Source organism: Nicotiana tabacum, chromosome 16 (assembly GCF_000715075.1).
Source record: "Nicotiana tabacum cultivar K326 chromosome 16, ASM71507v2, whole genome shotgun sequence".
In the NCBI taxonomy this organism is placed as follows: domain Eukaryota; kingdom Viridiplantae; phylum Streptophyta; class Magnoliopsida; order Solanales; family Solanaceae; genus Nicotiana; species Nicotiana tabacum.
The window spans coordinates 95,881,214-95,898,558 of record NC_134095.1 but is presented as its reverse complement, the minus strand read 5'-3'; positions in this window follow the sequence as shown (position 1 = coordinate 95,898,558).

The following is a 17,345-nucleotide window of genomic DNA, read 5'->3' as shown; positions in this document are numbered from 1 at the left end:
GCATGATGCTTTGTTTAGCCTTGCTACCCCGAGGCTTTCCGAGCTCTGGTGGTTCTGATGGTCCAATTGTTGAGGCATGATCCTTGGCTTACGGCCTGTATGAAAGGTCCTTCCTCCCCCTCCTCCTCGAGAACAACACAACAATCCATGTCATTGTCCTCTAAGAACAAGTTTTTCACAGCTTCTAGTGCTTCCTCTTCTTCCGACCCATAGATAACATCGGCCGGCTGGAAAGTCTACTCTAAATGTGGTATTGGGTGCTCCAGCGGGTAGTATGGACCGCGCCATGGTGGCGACCAGTTGTTGAATTCCTCCCAAGTATACTCGTATCCCAGACCGAAAGTGGTGCCATGTTTCTTCAATTTGATAGGCTTGGCAATTCCTTGGAGGTTTTGGCCAAGTCCCTTGCCAGGTTCATATCCTCTCCAGTTCAACATGATTTCAATTTTGTTGTCCCACCATTTGTCTTTGTCAACAGTGTTGACTCGCTCGATGTGGTAATAGGTTTCCCCGCCTATCTTTCTCCTTTCTCCGATCGCTGGGATGGTTTGGCGACTGTATATAGGATTGCTACCGTCGCCGTGAATGATCACCTCTTGGTGGTTCTATTCAAATTTCACCGCCTGATGCAGTGTTGATGCTACGGCCCCAGCGGCATGAATCCACGGCCGTCCCAATAGTAGATTGTACGATGCCGGCACATCTATTACTTGGAAATCGACATTGAACCAAGTAGGCCCCATTTGCAAGCATAAACTTATTTCCCCAATGGTGGATCTTTGGGAACCATCGAAAGCTTTAACGTTGATGGCCCCGTCCTTGATCTCATGCAGACCCTTTCCCAATATTCTGAGTGTTACCAATGGACAAATATTGAGGCTGGACCCTCCATCAATCAGGACCCTAGTGATAAAATAATTTTCGCATTGCACGGTGATGTACAACGCTTTGTTGTGACTCAACCCTTCTGGTGGCAGCTCATCTTCATGAAAAGTGATCTTATGACTTTCCAATACCTGCCCTACCATGTTTGCCATTTCTCCTCCGGTGATGTTGCTTGGTACATATGCCTCGCTCAGCACCTTCAACAAGACATTTTTATGTACGTCGGAACTTTGCAGCAAAGCTAGGATAGAAATCTGTGTTGGTGTTTTGTTCAGATGATCAATGAACGAGTATTCCTTGGCTTGTATCTTTCTCCAGAGATCGTCGGGCCCGATTTCAGTGATGGTCGGCCGACCAGAGGTCTACTTACTCGACTCAGCTAAATGCTCTGGAGTATAAACCTTGCCGGTTCTTGTCATACCTTGTGCCGCAATGGCTTCCCCGAACTTGACCTTCCCTTTTCTTCTCGCCTCGGCTATGTAGTCCCAAGGTATGGCATTTGTATGGAATGGTGTTACAGCCAACATTGCTATTGGAATGGGCACCTTTACTCCGAACGGAGCATGTATTTTGGAGGGTAAAACCGGAACTTCAAACGATGCGAGTGCGTTTGCTGGAGACCCAAACTCAACCTCAATTGGTGTTGGCATCTTTGCAGGAGGTGGTGCTTCAAACTCAAGTGGTACAGACCTATTTACCTCGGCATCCCCAGAAAGTTGAGTCTGGACTACAATCGGATTAAGGGTGACTATTGGCTTTTTTGGTTCGTCACCTTCTATGATTAAACTGATCGATCCTTTGGGATCCCAATCATCCTCTATTTCAATCATGTGAACACCTCCACCCTTATGGTTTGGAAGAGGGTTGTTGCGGACATTCGAAGTAGGCTCCTTTGCCACAATGATCTTGTTATCAATCAGAGTCTGGACCTTGTCTTTCAGAGAGCGGCATTCATCAATGGTATACCCTTTCATGCAGGAATGGTATGCACAGGATTTATTCGGATTAACCTACTAGAGGGGTTTTCAGGGGTTATAGCAGGGATAGGGGTAACGTAACCGGTATCTTTGAGCCTTTCATACAGCTGGTCACTCGGTTCAGCAATGGCGGTATACTATTTTGGGGGTCTGCGGTCGAAATTTGGTCGAGGTCTAGGAAAGTTTTGACGTGTGGGAGGTGATTGATAGTGGGATGGTTGAGCATTGTAGGCTTGGTAGACATGTGCGGGTTGGGAATATCTGGGTGAGGTAGGCTGATATGTAGGAGGTGGGGGTGATTGGTAAGTAGGTGGTGGAGTTTGGTAAGAGGGTGAGGGTGCTTGGTAATTTAGGGTAGGCTGATATGTGAGTGGAAGTATCAGATAGGCTTGGTATTTGATAGGGGATTTGGCTCTTTGTGCAACCATTATGGCACCTGCGTCCCTTTTCTTGGACGTACCACCAGACTGTAAAACCTTGTTGGTAGCTTGAAAAGCTTCAAAGTTCGTAACCATACCACTTTTGATGCCTTCTTCGATTCTTTACCCTAGCTTGATGATGTCGGAAAATTTCTGGCTCTCGATCAACATCAGCCTTTCATAGTATTGCGGGTCCTGAGCCCGGATGAAAACCTTGTTCATTTGTTCTTCCTCTAAAGCAAGTTTGACCTTAGCAGCTTCTGATCTCCAATGAGTGGCATACTCGCGGAATGTTTCCGTGGGCTTCTTCTTTAGGTTCTGAATATAGAACACATCTGGTGCATTTTCTGTATTGAACCTGAATCTGTCCATAAAGTCAGACGTCATACTTACCCATTTTGACCATTTCTTTGGGTCTTGGCTAATGTACCAAGACAGAGCATCTCCTCTCAAACTCCTCATGAAAAGCTTCATGTGAATCCTTTCGTTTTTCCCTACTCTGACCAGCTTGTCGCAGTATGTACTCAAGTGGACTCTCGGATCCTCTGTACCATCAAACATCTCGAACTTAGGAGGTTTGCACCCTCGGGAAGTTTGACATCCGGTTGTATGCAAAGATCTTCATAGTTCAACCCTTCAATCCCCCTTGCTTCCTTTGACACCCTGAATTTGACTAGTCAATTTCTTGAGTTCCGCAGCCAGGTTCCAGATGAGTAAGTTTTTATCATCAGATTCGGGCATGTTTGAGATAGGTTAGGTGGAGTGTGGCATGGTTTCCACATAGATGGGGGTGTTATGGTGGGAGTGGAAATGATCATTTGTGGAATTTAGAGGTTCTGGGATGAGCAGTAGAGTATTGCTGGATGTATGGCATGTATTGCAATGGTTGTGAGGAGCGGGATAGTTTTGTGGTTTTGGGATATTTTGTGGAGGTGTGGGATTCTGAGCGTTAGAAAAATTGATATCTAGAGTGCTGAGGAAAAATGACAAGTTTGCCAGATTCCGAACCTGATCATGTTCCTCCTGAAATTTCAACAGTTTCTACTCAAGTTGGGACGCACTTTCTTTGGAGACCTAAGCACCATGAGTGACCTCTACCCATTCAGTTGAGTTTTCCTTTCTGGTATTGTTCAAATCTTCCATTTTTCCTTTGTTCCTGCTTCTGATAGGACTAGGAAGAGGAGTGGGTGGAGGGCCCTTTGATCTTGTGGAATATGATGACGATGCCAGAATGCACGAACTAACCTTTGGGGAGGTGAGTAAATAAACAAAAAGTAAAAACAAAAAGGTAACAAGTCAGTGGGGATTATAAGAAAGTGTTGCGATATTTAAACACATAGTGCAAAAATGTAAATTGCATCCTAATTTGGGAACCCCGTTGTGCCCGAGGTAAGCCTAGCGACAAATTGATTTGGAGAACTTAGAATGCTAAATGCCTCATTTTATTAATAAAAAGTAGACGAATCCCAAATCGACACTAAATAACAGGAAATAAAATATCACTAGTGGCTATGGGTCTTATTACATTTTATAAAGCGAAAAGTAAATTCCTATCTATTTGGTCCCAGAAGGAACTTCCTCAGGTTGAATGCTCTCGTTGATCAGATCCTCCAGTTCGCGTAGGTTCACCGGTAAAAATGCCTTTGCCAGGTGTTCTACTTCGTTTCCCTCAGCGTTCTGGCAGTCGATGACTCTCTTCCTCACTTTTCCTTCCAATTCCAACAGATTGTATTCCATATATTCCAACTTTTTGCTAGCTTTGGCAGCCCTTTCTTTCCACTCATTGATTTGGCCATTTGATGGAAGACTCCTCCACCAGTCTAGCAAGAGTGGGGGTATGCTAATCATACCGAAACCGGGGACCTCGTGCCTCATTTTCTGCAAAACAAAAGGGCTAAGACCATACCCCTACCGGACTCGACTATTTAATATCAACAATTAGCATAAAAGCATTTAGTTCTCCAACTAAATGCACAAAACATGATAGTGTCCGTTTGGGTTTTTGGGAAACCTAGTGGACTTTGGATAAGGCTATCTTAAAGAGTCTTTATGCGGACAACATAACTGACTCGGCTAGATTTGACCATGATGCATGCACAATTAAACAGAGCAAGGTTTCTATGGGGGGTTTTAGACTGGTACCCTTGAGCGGACAACTCAAGAGGAAAAGGCATGGAACCGTCGACTACACCGTTGATCAACTGGTTTTACCGCAAATATGCCTTTGCCGGATTTAAAGGGTGATAATATCGGAAGAGCGTAACCACTCATTATAAGCGTTGCTATGGTATTTGTTTGGCACGAGTGGAATATGATGTTGAAGACATGTTTATGCAATAATTAAAACAAGTTGTCACGTATTTGCACGTTCATAAAGTAATAATTACAATAATTTAAAACAGTAATAAAGGAGTGCAGTAAAGGAAAGCAGTGACAGAAACAAAGGAAAGAAACAAGAGATAAGTTAATTTTTTGCAGTAGAAGAGGGAAGTAAATGATTAAAGGTATTAAACAAATAAGGAACCTAAGAAATGTAAAGTCACAGTAATAGCTTGAAATGGTAAAAGCCCGATATCCCCAGCAAAGTCGACATGCTGTCGTGCACCTTTTTCCTCGCGGAAGTAGGTTCATGACATTTGGGAGGACAACTCGTTCCCTTTCGGGAATTGGGTTTGAATTGAAGAGTCGTCACCTAATGATTTGAGTGCATTAGGACACTAAGAAGAATTTGAATTAGGAAACCAGAGATTGGGTAAGGGCTTGAAATTATCCCTAGAGGAAGATGTTAGGCACCCCTCAGGATCCACTAGTGTGGTTCCCGCCAGGCTATGGTTGTGACTGTAAGTACAAATAACATGAAGGCGAGTAAGACTTCAAATAAGAGGGGATTTGCACATAAGGGTTACAAATAGGTGAAATTAAAAGAAAACAAAAGAAAAGCTGAATTTTGAGAAAAATAGTTTGCAATTTTGAAAATAAACAATGAAATAAACAAGTAAAGGAAAGGGGGTCCTAGGTTTACAAATAATATGGATCACCCCACACAACATCCGGTAATCACTCCTCAATGAGGGGATACACGAGATGTTATCGCGTGGTCATCATATCCATATCTACCCTTTCCCACCCTGTTAAGGTATTAAAGCGCGGAATAGTCTCGTTTACTTATTGCATGCTATTACCCGCCCCAATCCTATCAGCCCTGGAGGTACTTGGGACTACTAATCCTAAAAGGGCGGAAAAGTTGGCTTATTTGTGGTTTCAAAGGCAAAATTCTAAGGCGACAAACAAAAAACACATGTAGCAAGTTTGGGGAGAAAACACATAAACAAATAAGGCTCAATAGACCTCCTTAAAACCAAAGAAAAGCACATAGTTTAACATGTCTTAGACATACTGCTTAGGGTCTGATTAAAACTTAAAAGGTTGAGGCAAACTAATTTATTACATATTTCAGATAACAAATCCAAATCAGGTCTGCCTGTTGGTTGTAAAAATCTGACAAGTATACCTTATGGCTTGCCTAAGTGTTAGACGAAGACCTATAGGCATGCTATCTACTGATTTCAGAAATGAAGAGGTAAACGAATTACAGATAGGTTACTAATTTTAACAGAATAATACAAGTTCTGCAATCGATAATGTGTTACTACTGACAGTTTAAACTTACAAGCGAGTGAAGTGATTCAGATTTGATTAGAACCCCTATAGGCATGCTTTCTATATGTTTGTTAACTTAAAACATGTTATCTAGGTGTTGCATTTTATTACGAACGTGATATCTGATTTCACTGGTTATTAAAACCTATAACATGTTTGCCTAATGAGAGGCGAGTATGCAAGAATCAGAAAGGACTTATAGGCATATTATGTACATGCATGTGCATCCTATAGACATGGTATCTATATACGAATGCATAGATTCTTATAGTCATGGTATCTAAATGGGAATGCAGAAGTTCTTATAGTCAAGTTATCCACATGAATGCAGAAATTCATAAAGACAGGTTATCTTCATGAATGCAAAAATTCCTATAGACAAGTTATCTATGTGAATGCAGAAATTAATAAGCCTGTAGGCAAGTTATCTATGTGAATGCAGAAATTAGAAATTTCTATGAGCAGGATATCTACATGAATGCAGAAGTGCAGAAACTATAGGCAGGGTATCTATATAAATGCAGAAGTGCAGAAAACCCTATGAGTAGGACATCTATATGAATGCAGAAGTGCAGAAACTATAGGCAGGGTATCTATATGAATGCAGAAGTGCAGAAAACCCTATGAGCAGGACGTCTACCCCTTGTATGCATGGTTACCCCTCCCTTTTCACTAATCACCCCAAAAGTTTATTACAATGTTATTACAATCTAAAAATAAAATAGAGAAAATACATCAGAAAATTGAAAATTACAACCAAGGAGAGCTTGATTCAGACCTCTTGTCTGAAGTATGAAGTTAACCAACTCCCAAGATCAAGACCCAAAGCCTTTCTCTCATTTGGATGTGTCAGAGTTCCCTAAAAGCCTCATATGGACTCCGGCCAGTGCTCACATCCAAATACATTGTGGGATTAAGTCATAGTGCAGTGTGGAAGGGTCAGCCCTCAAGTGTCCAAGTTCAGAGGGAACTCAAGGTCCCAAGGCAAGGCTCAGGGGAGGGGGGAAGAACTTAGAAGCTAAGAGTGAGTGCAAGTGCAGAGTTCTGAGAGGGGGAAAGGAGAAGGAAGTAACTTAAAACCAGTGCACATAGGGGTATAGGGGAGTGGGGAATTTGCAGGAAGAGCAGGCAAAGGGGCATACCCAGCAATGAGACATACTGGCACACCCTCCAGCCTACTTAGAGGTTAAGGCCTCAGGGGTTCAAAACACAGTTCATAGACAACAATCCTTGTTGCCACGCCCTAAGTCTCGACTTACAAACACATAGGGGTAATGGTATATGGAGCAAGTGTTCACAGAAAGAGGCAAGCAGTAGCACATATGCATATTAACATAGATGCTAAACTTTACAGAAAACAATAAAGTAGACATGGATACAAAGACTGTAAGTAAACACATTGGGGTGATTCTGAAAATTAAGTTGGGACATACCAGTTTCAAAGGGACAAGTAAAGAAGAAAGCAGTAGTCTTGTAAAAGCCAAAGTGCAGACAAGAAGCAAGAACACTCTAAGTATGAATTCAGAAGAGGTTGTGAGCTTGTGAAGTCTGAAGTCTGTAGTGGTGAAAAGGGGTCGTGCCTTTGCAAAATCAGTAGAAAGAATCTAGTATAGAAGAATTTAGCAAAAAGGTTCAACATTATATGAAAACAAAGGCGTCCAAACTCATTTCAGAGATTCAAAAATCAGTCTGAAAGAGTTAAGGGTTCTAAAAAATAAAACCCTAGTTCACATAATCAAACCTCTACGGAATCCCCAAATTTTAGGGTTTCCACCTTGAATCAGATACAAAGATGAGGAGGCAAGTAGTTGAAGCATACTCAGAGGCTTCTTTCAGAAACTCATGAGGAAACAAGCAAACAAGTAAAAAGGTCCAAGCAAACAGAGTGAAGAGACTAATTTGAGGCATAATGAAAGAATAACTGATAGTAGAAGAAACAGTAGAAGCAAAATATGCTTAAGCAGGTTTTTTAGAAAAACTTAAACAAGGTAAAATAGTAAGAACACTTAAGAACATGGTAGAAGGAAGCAATAGGCGAAGCATATCAGATCGTAGTGGAAGAAGATAGCAGAGCATAGTGAAAAGCATACAGACACATAGTGTAGAAACACAGTAGAAGAACATGCGTGCTAAAAGAAGAACATAAGAACACAGTAGAGACACACATACACAAAGGAAAAGAAAAAGTCAGAGAAACGCTTTAAGCATTTTCAGAAAACCATAAATCGGAAAGAAGTGATTTTGAAAGTAATTTTTGAAAGAAAAGTTGGGAAAATCGTTTGAAAACTCAAGTAGAGCATAGATACATAACAGATATAAAAAGATCGGAGAAAACCTCGAAGAGTTAGGGTTTCAGAAGAGTCCTAGAAATGAGAAAGGCTTGGGAAAATGTCCGATCTGAGTCGGAGAAGTCAGAACCACGCTCGATACACCATTGTACGCCGGAGCAAGGCCGGAGATGGTCGTAGAACCTTGAATCAGCGAAGATCTGAGCAAAAACCTTCGAGGTAAGACCTTGAATCTTCAGGTATAAGAGCAAAGAGAGGTGAGTTTAAGACTCCCAAGGCCTGAGAGGCCATGGATTCCGGTGGTTTTAAGGTTTGAAGACGGTGAGAGGGGCTAGGGTTAGGGAATGTTCGAGAGAGTCTGAGAGAGGAGAGGATTTCAGAGGCAGCGGGTTAGGGAAAAATGATTTTAGGGTTGGGTGTATGTGAATTAAAAAAGGAAAGGAATGATTGTGGTCGTTGATCGAAATGATCAACGGCCTGGATCAAAAGGGGAGGCCGGGCGGGTTAGATTAGTTGGGTCAGGGGTGGGTCAAATTGAAATTGGGCCAGTCAATTTGGGATTTGAAATTGGGTTAATTGGGGGGTTGATTCAGGCTATAATTGAAATGAAATAGGGCTAGCATTTAAATAACCACTTTCTCCCTTTTATTTTGTAAAAAATAGTAAAATAATTTCTGAAAAAAAATTAAAGGTACTAACTTAATTACTAATATATAAATATTAAATTAAAAATACTGGAACCAATTTCATAAGTATAAAATGCAATTAAATCTTAAAATAGGCTAAAATTGCAATTATATGCAATTTAGCCTTAAAAATAGTAAATAAATATGTAAAAATATGCAAAAATTACCTTAGCTATATTTTGCTATAAATATAAGAATGAAATACATTAATCACCAAAATGATAATTTGAGGAGCAATTATTGGTTTTGTACTTTTAAAATAGGGCAATAAATTGATTTAAAAATCTTTAAAATTTAGGAAAAATACTAAAACACTTGGGCATACTTATATATGCATATATATGCTATTTTGAAAGTATTTTGCATATATAAAATATACAGGAAAAAATTGGGTATCAACAAGGTCCTCAAAGGAACCAAAAGGCGGTCCACTCGCATGGTTTCTAAGTCATTCTTAGGCCGTTCATGGCTGTCCGAGAAAGATCTTCCTTTTTCCGGCTAGATCCATGGCTTCTATGCCAGAATCTCTCCATATCTGGGTTATCTCTCTATCAAACCCTAATTTTATCTCTTGGCTTCTTAGATCTGTAACAGATCTAAGAGTTTTCTGAGTTATCTTTACTGTTTTCTTAAGAATCTCTCTATTTTTTTTCAAAAACGTCTTTTCATCTTCAAACTAGGGTTTTTTAATCCCTTTTCAAAATGACTTTCCCTTTGATTTTCTGGTATTATTCTATGATTCTTACTATGTTTAAATGATTCTGTAAGTTTTTCCCTTTCATCTGATTTATCATGTTGAAAACCTAATTATTTTGGTCTTAATCGTGGGTTCTGAGAACTGTCCTTGCTTATTTGTTCGTTTAATTTGCTCGCATGTCCGTTATTCATGAATATGTTCTATGTTTCTATGATTTTTAACCTATTATGCTCATTAGGGTTTCTGATTTTGCTTCTTCCACCCATACTATATTTATTCTGTTTATTAAAAGAATTTGTGTTAATTCCTCTGGTCAGTACTATTTTTTTTCTAGCTGAATTCTTGACTTTATGTGATTTTTACTTGACTATGCTTATTAGGGTTTATGATTTATTCCTTCTTGCCTATACTGTGAATATTTCGTTTATTTACAGCAATTTGTGTTAATTCCCCTTAATCATTACTACTCTTATTTGAAACCCTAATTAATGCTCTTCACTAATCTCTTGTGATGATTTTCTTACTAATTTTTCAACCTCTAAGATTTTTTCTTGCCTTATTTCGGTCGACTATTCTGTCAATTGGTTCTTAAGTACTTTCCTTAATTAGATTTTCTGAACCTAGCCTAATTACTTGTTCTATACTTACTATGGCTCAAAATATTTCCTTATGTGTTATGTTGCAGTCTTATGTGATCTCTTCCTTATTTGTCTTTACCGTTGGTAAATTACTCCTTCAATTAAAGGAGACTTGGTTGATTTTTGATTCTTAATTGATTCTGTAGTTCTATAATTGTCGGACAATTGATTCTTGCCTTATTGACCTGACTTTCAAACTATTATATATACCATCTTCTCTTTTCATTACACACACGAACACATTAAGTTCAAAAACTGTCTCTCACACAAAAGAAAAACATTCTTTTGCTCTCTTTTCTTTGGTTACTTGCTATTGTTCTAAGTCAGCCAGCTGCAAGCCAAGGCTGATTACTCTACTCTCTTGCCCCTCACTTTGTGTTTACTATCTTCTTTACAGGTATGTTTTGATTTAGATTCAAGTTTAAAAACAACATGTTTCTTTTCATCTTGTTCTAGCATGCTTGGTTCTGTTGTTCAACTTGCAGTTAATATGTTTGCTTCATCACTTCATAAACATGCTTCTGAATGTCTCCCCTCCCTTAGAATCGTCATGTTTATAAAATGTTATCCCCCTTCCTAATATACCCCAATGTGGCCTTTCCTTACTTATGTTTCTCTGATTTCTATCATGAACCTCTCTGTGCAAAATAGTTGGCTATCCTTAAGTTACATGATTCTGTGTTAATTTGAAGTTCTCCAAACCCTTAGCATATTGTTGATTCTATACTTAAGTGCTTCTGCAACTGTGTGTTTACTTATGTGTCCCCAAATCCCACTACCCCTGCTTGTGGTTGTTGAACCTGCCTTGGTCCTATGTTCCTTGGTTATGTGTGAACCTGTTTTGGGTGCTGTGTTTGGACTGTTGTTTGTTACTCTACTCTCTTTTCAAAATAGTCCTATCGAACAACTCCCCCTGTTGTTTTACAAAACTATCTCAAACAAGTTTCTTTTTTCAAACTGTTGTCCTGCTTAAATCTTTTCAAAACTATGTCAAGCACTCTCACTCTACTCTTAAACCACTAAGTTCTGCCCCTTTTGTGTGAGCCTTGCCTTGGGACCCTTGAGCTCCCTCTAAACTTGGACACATGAAAGTTGTCCTCTCCACACTGCACTTACTCTATCTTGGCTATGAAATCTGGGTGTGAGCACTGCCCGGGATCCCTTGAGGTCCTTAGGGAACTTTGACACACCCAGATATGAGAAAGGCTATGAAACAATCTTGGCATTTGAGGTTCTGGAAATCAGGGCCTCTCTATAGTGTAACTTCTTGTTTTCTTTTCTTATGTAATTCATTTCAATACTGGTCTGTAATAATCTGTTTTAAACAAATATTGGGGTTGGCTAGTGAAAAGGGGAGGGCAGTTATATATGTAATCAACATCAATGGGTAGAAACCATGCCTTAGGTTTACATTTCTTATATGCGCATTAGAATCCATGTGTAAGACTAACACATTCAAAGCATGTCATGCATTAGATACCATGTTCTTAGGTTTACTATTTCTGCATCTTATTTAACATCATTTTACCACTTAGAAATCCTACTTTAGGCTAAATAACAGCATCAACATAAAACTGTTGCTCCTGCACATCTTGAAATCATGTTGTAACTCTTTGCACATTTTGAAATCATGCTTTAGGAATTCTGGATATCCTGAAATCATTCTGCATTTTCATATGTGCATGTTAGATACCCTGTTTTAGGATCCCGTTCACACTCGCTCAGTCACACCTAGCTAAACTACTGATGCATGAAAATGACATAAAACTGTCTCATGTTTGATTATCCTATTTAAGTGAAGCTGGTCACAATCCCTACATGTCTTTGAAACATTTAGAATAGCATGCTTTAGGTAAAGTAACTGCTAAACTGTTTTAATAATTATGGTAACTGCTGCATATTATTTTATGCCTAGGCAAGCCTTAGGTAATAAACTTTAAAATAAAACCAGAACCGTCTTTGTGATTAATGTTTAACTGTCAGCATGTTTAAATCAGTAGGCAAGTCTGATTAGGACTTCCTCTCTGAGTTATGTAATAAATCTGACTCTGCTGTTATCACTTAGATACCATGCTTAGGATCTGAATTTAGACCTTAATTGTATATGAGTCATGCTGTTTATGTGTACTCTGTGTGGAGGTATATCTGAGCCTCTCATTTGTCTTCCATGCTCCCCTTAATTGAAGTCTTGTTTATTATATGTCGCCTTAGTATTTTACCTTTAAACTTGAGGGTCTGCATAGAACCCCCTTTTATAGGATAGGAGTCCTAAATTCCTCCGGGATTGATAGGAATGGACGGGTAACAGCATGTAATAGGGGTCGAGACCAACCCTCGCTTTAGTTACCTTCACGGGGCGGGAAAGGGTAGATATGGATATGATGACCGATGCATTAATACCACGTGTAGCCCCTCTTTGAGGAGTGTCATATCGGGTATTGCATTGATGTGATCCATATTATAAACAAACCTAGGATACCCCTTTACATTCACAACTATGCTTATATTGTAATTCTTTTTAAAATCTTGTGTTTCATTAGTTGTTTTTTTTACACATGTGTATTTAAACTTAAATCCTCTATTATTTAAGTCATACTTGTTTATTTGCTAATTGTACAAATTCACAAAAACTATTTGGTCGGGAACCACACTAGTGGATCCTGAGGGGTGCCTACCACCTTCCCTTTAGGATAATTTCAAGCCCTTACCCTGTCTCTGGTTACCAAACGTAGTTATAAATGAACCATATAGGTGCCTAACGCACCTTAAATCGTTAGGTGGCGACTCTTAAAAAATGCAACTCCCCTTTCCAAAAGGAGAGAGTTGTCCCAACCAAAATGTCATAAACCCGATTTCGCGAGAAAAAGGGGGCGCGATAGCATGGCGACTCTGCTGGGGATATGCAGGCTTTTATCATTTCATACCGTTTTGTAAATTTGTACCCCTCCCTATGTGAAATTATTTGTTTAATTCCTTTAAGCATTTAATTTCTTCTTCAAAAGCGAAAGTGACATATCTTTCTTGTTTCCTTCCTATATAACTATTTTAAATTATAAAACTGTTGTATTTATCGCTTTCTTAACGTGCAAATACATGATTTTAATTATTGCATAATCATGCTCAACATCATACTCCGCTCGTGCCAAACAAATACTATAGCAACACTTGATGAGCGGTTGTGCCCTTCCTATATCATTACCCCCCTAAATTCGGAAAGGCTTATTTGCGGTAAAACTAGTCGATCAGCGGTGCAGTCGACAGTTCCGTGCCTTCCCCCTTGAGTTGTCCACTCAAGGGTACCAGTCTAAAATCCCATAGAAACCTTACTCTATTTAAATTGCGCATGCATCATGGTCAAACCTAGTCGGGTCAGTTATGTTGTCCGTGTAATGATCCTTTAAGATAGACTTGTCCAAAAGTCCACTGGTTTTCCCTAAACCCAAATGGACATCATCACGTTCTGTGCATTTATTTGGTGAACTAAATACTTCATGCTAATTGTTGATGTTAAATAGTCGAGTCTGGTGGGGGTAAGGGCCTAACCTTGTTTGCTTTGCAGAAATATGAGGCACAAAGTCCCCAGATTTGGTATGGTCACCAACATCCACCCAAGATTGCTAAGTTGGTGGGAAGATTTAGATTCTAGTGACAAAACCCTCATCAAAAAATATCTTGGGCTATCTACCGTCCCTCCTGGAGGTCCAACCTAACAACATGATAATAGAAGTTGCTACCTTATTTTGGGATTGTGAAAGGGCCGTGTTCCGCTTTGGGGACATCGAAATGACTCCTTTGCTAGAGGAGATAGGAGGACGAGCTAGCCTAGTATGAGAAACCCTGGGTTTGCTAATGCATGAGAACCGCACAGGCAAGGGTTTCCTAAAAATGATGGGTTTGAAGAAGAATGCAGAATTGGTATGCCTAAAGGAATCGTGCATCCCTTTTGACTACCTGTATGAAAGGTACGGTCACAGCAAATCATATCGTACCTGCCATGACGAGTTTGCCATCACGTCCTTGGGTCATATCCATCATAGGGTTTTCGTCTTCATGTTTTGTTTCCTGGGCCTGATCGTGTTTTCGACGAAGAAAGCCAGAATCCATACCAGGTTGGCTATGGTAACTAAGACCCTAATGGAGGGGATTGGTGGGAAGCCATTCAGCATCATGCCCATGATCATTACAGACATATACCGAGCCTTGGAGAAGTGTCAACGAGGAGCAAAACACTTCGAAGGCTACAATTTATTACTTCATCTTTGGCTCATGGAACATCTCCAAAAGGGCGAATACCGACAAGAAATTCAGCGAAGGTCCTGGGATGACCACATCACTTTCCACCATCCAAAGTGAATGAATTACATCCCCGACATGTTCGCTCAGCCTGAGAATGCCAAATGATGGGTTGAGCTCTTTGATAATCTGACTGAAGAGCAGGTTCAATGGATGTTTGAGTGGTTTCCAACAAAGGAGTTCATCGCACGATCTAGAGATGCACCTTTCCTGATACTGATTGGTCTAAGAGGAACACACCCTTACGTCCCTCTTCGAGTTATGAGGCAAGCAGGTAGGAAGCAAGTCATACCCAGGGTCGACAAGATGAGCCATCTTCGAGCTGACTTCCAAAATGATGATAGTCCGCACAAGTGCCAAGCCCAGCACATGTGGCACTGCAAGATCGTAATGGGGAAAGACACCATCGAGCCAGACAGATATCATGTAGGTTGTACCCCTTTCTATTTTGGTTAGTTGGAAGACAATTGGGATGGTCTGGGCCATCCAGGGTTCATTCAAGGTCACTGAATTATAGATGAAAAGGCCGAGGCGCAGGTCAAGTACGACCAGCTGCGCAAAAAGATCCATGAATGCGAGAGCGAACACCACGAAATGCAAGAGTCCAACAAGAAGCTGATTGAGGAATGGAAATACATGGCTATCAGTGCCAACAAAAGGCTAGGATACTTGGAGCGAGGCATAGTAGAACTAGAGGGAAAATTTCTCAAAAGGATTGAAGACTGTCAAAAGGCTGAAGGGACCGAAGGTGGCCATCTAGCCAGAGCATACCTGTTGCTGGGATTTCGCGAATTAGGGAAGGTATTTGACGGAGCCAAGGATGTCGAATCTGGGGAAGGTCCTTCTGGGACCAAATAGATAGGAATACCTTTTCGCTTTATGAATGTAATAAGGCCAATGGCCATTATTGACTTTTATTTATTGCTTATTTAGTGTCGTTTTGGGATTCACCTATCTTTATCAATAAAATGAGGAATTTAGAATTAAAAGTTCTCCAAGTCTATTTGTCGCTAGGCCTACCTCGGGCACAAAGAGGTTCCCAAATAGGACACACTTTACATTCCCGCACTATGTGTTTAAATATTGCAATATTTTTTATAATCCTCACTAACTTGATTACCTTTTGTTTTATTTTTGTTTTTATTATTCCCCTACCCAAAGGTTAGTTCGTGCCCTCTGGCATCATCATCTTATTTCACAAGATCCAGGGGCCCTCCACCCACTCCTCCTCTTAGTCCTTCTAAAGGCAAGAACAAAGGCAAGAATAAAATGGAAGATTTAAACAAAATCAGGAAGGAGAACACAATTGAACTGTTAGAGGCCATTGATGGCTAGGGTATTCGGGTTCCTAACAAGAATGTGTCACAATTTGAATAGAAACTGTTGAAATTCTAGGAAGAGCTCGATCAGGTTCGGAATCTGGCAAACCTGTCATTTTCTCTCAACACCCTAGATATCAACTTCCCCAACGCTGAAAACCCTACACCTCCTCAAAATATCCCAAAACAGTAGAATCATCCCGCGCCTCACCATTACGCTGCTCCACCAAATAACCAATGTAACACCTGCCATACCTCAAACAACACTCCACTGCTCATCCTAGAACCTCAGAACTCCACAAACGACCATTTCCACACCCATACACCAGGCCACCATAACAATCTTATCTACATGGAGACCATGCTACACTCCACCCAACCTATCGCATGCACACCTGAGTCTGATGAAAAGGATCTGCTTATTAGGAACTTGGCCGAGGAACTTAAGAAACTGACCAGCCGGATTCAGAGTGTTGAGGGAAGCAAAGGAATCGAGGGGCTGAACTATGAAGACATTTGCATACAGCCTGATGTCGAGCTACTTGAGGGGTACAAACCTTCTATGTTCAAAATGTCTTATGGTACGGGTGATCCAAGGGTCCATCTGAGGACATACTGTGACAAGCTGGTTGGAGTAGGGAAGGATGAAAGGATCCGCATATAGCTATTCATGAGGAGTTTGAAGGGAGATGCATTATCTTGGTACATCAGCCAAGATACCAAGAAGTGGTCAAGCTGGGTGGGCATTACATCTGACTTTATGGACAGATTCAGGTTTAATACAGAGAACGCACCAGACGTGTTCTATATCCAGAATTTGAAGAAGAAGCCCACGGAGACGTTTCGCAAGTATGCTACTCGCTGGAGGTCCGAAGCTACTAAGGTCAGACCCACCTTAGAAGAGGAGAAAATGAATAAGTTCTTTGTCCGAGCTCAGGACCCGCAGTACTATAAACGCCTGATAATGATTGAGAACCACAAGTTCTCTGACATTATCAAATTAGGCAAAAGAATCGAATAAGGTATTAAAAGTGGTATGGTTACAAATTTCGAAGCCTTGCAAGCTACGAATAAGGCTTTACAGTCCGGTGGTGTGTCCAAGAAAAGGGACGTAGGGGCTGTGATGGTTGCACAAACACTCACATACCAATCAACCCCAAATTACCAAGCACCCTCGTACCAAGCTCTGCCACCAACTTATCAGTCATCTCCACCTCCTACATATCAACCTACTTCACCCAGATACTCCCAATCTGCTCATATCTACCAAACTTATAATGCTCAACCATCCCATAATCAATCACCCCTGCACGCCAAAATTTCCCTAGACCTCGACCTAACTTTGATCGCAAACCTCCAAAGCAATATACAGCCATCGCTGAACCCATCGACCAGTTGTATGAGAGGCTCAAAGATGCTAGTTATGTCACTCACATCCCTACTGCAACCCTTAAGAATTCTTCTCAGTGGGTTATGTAACCCA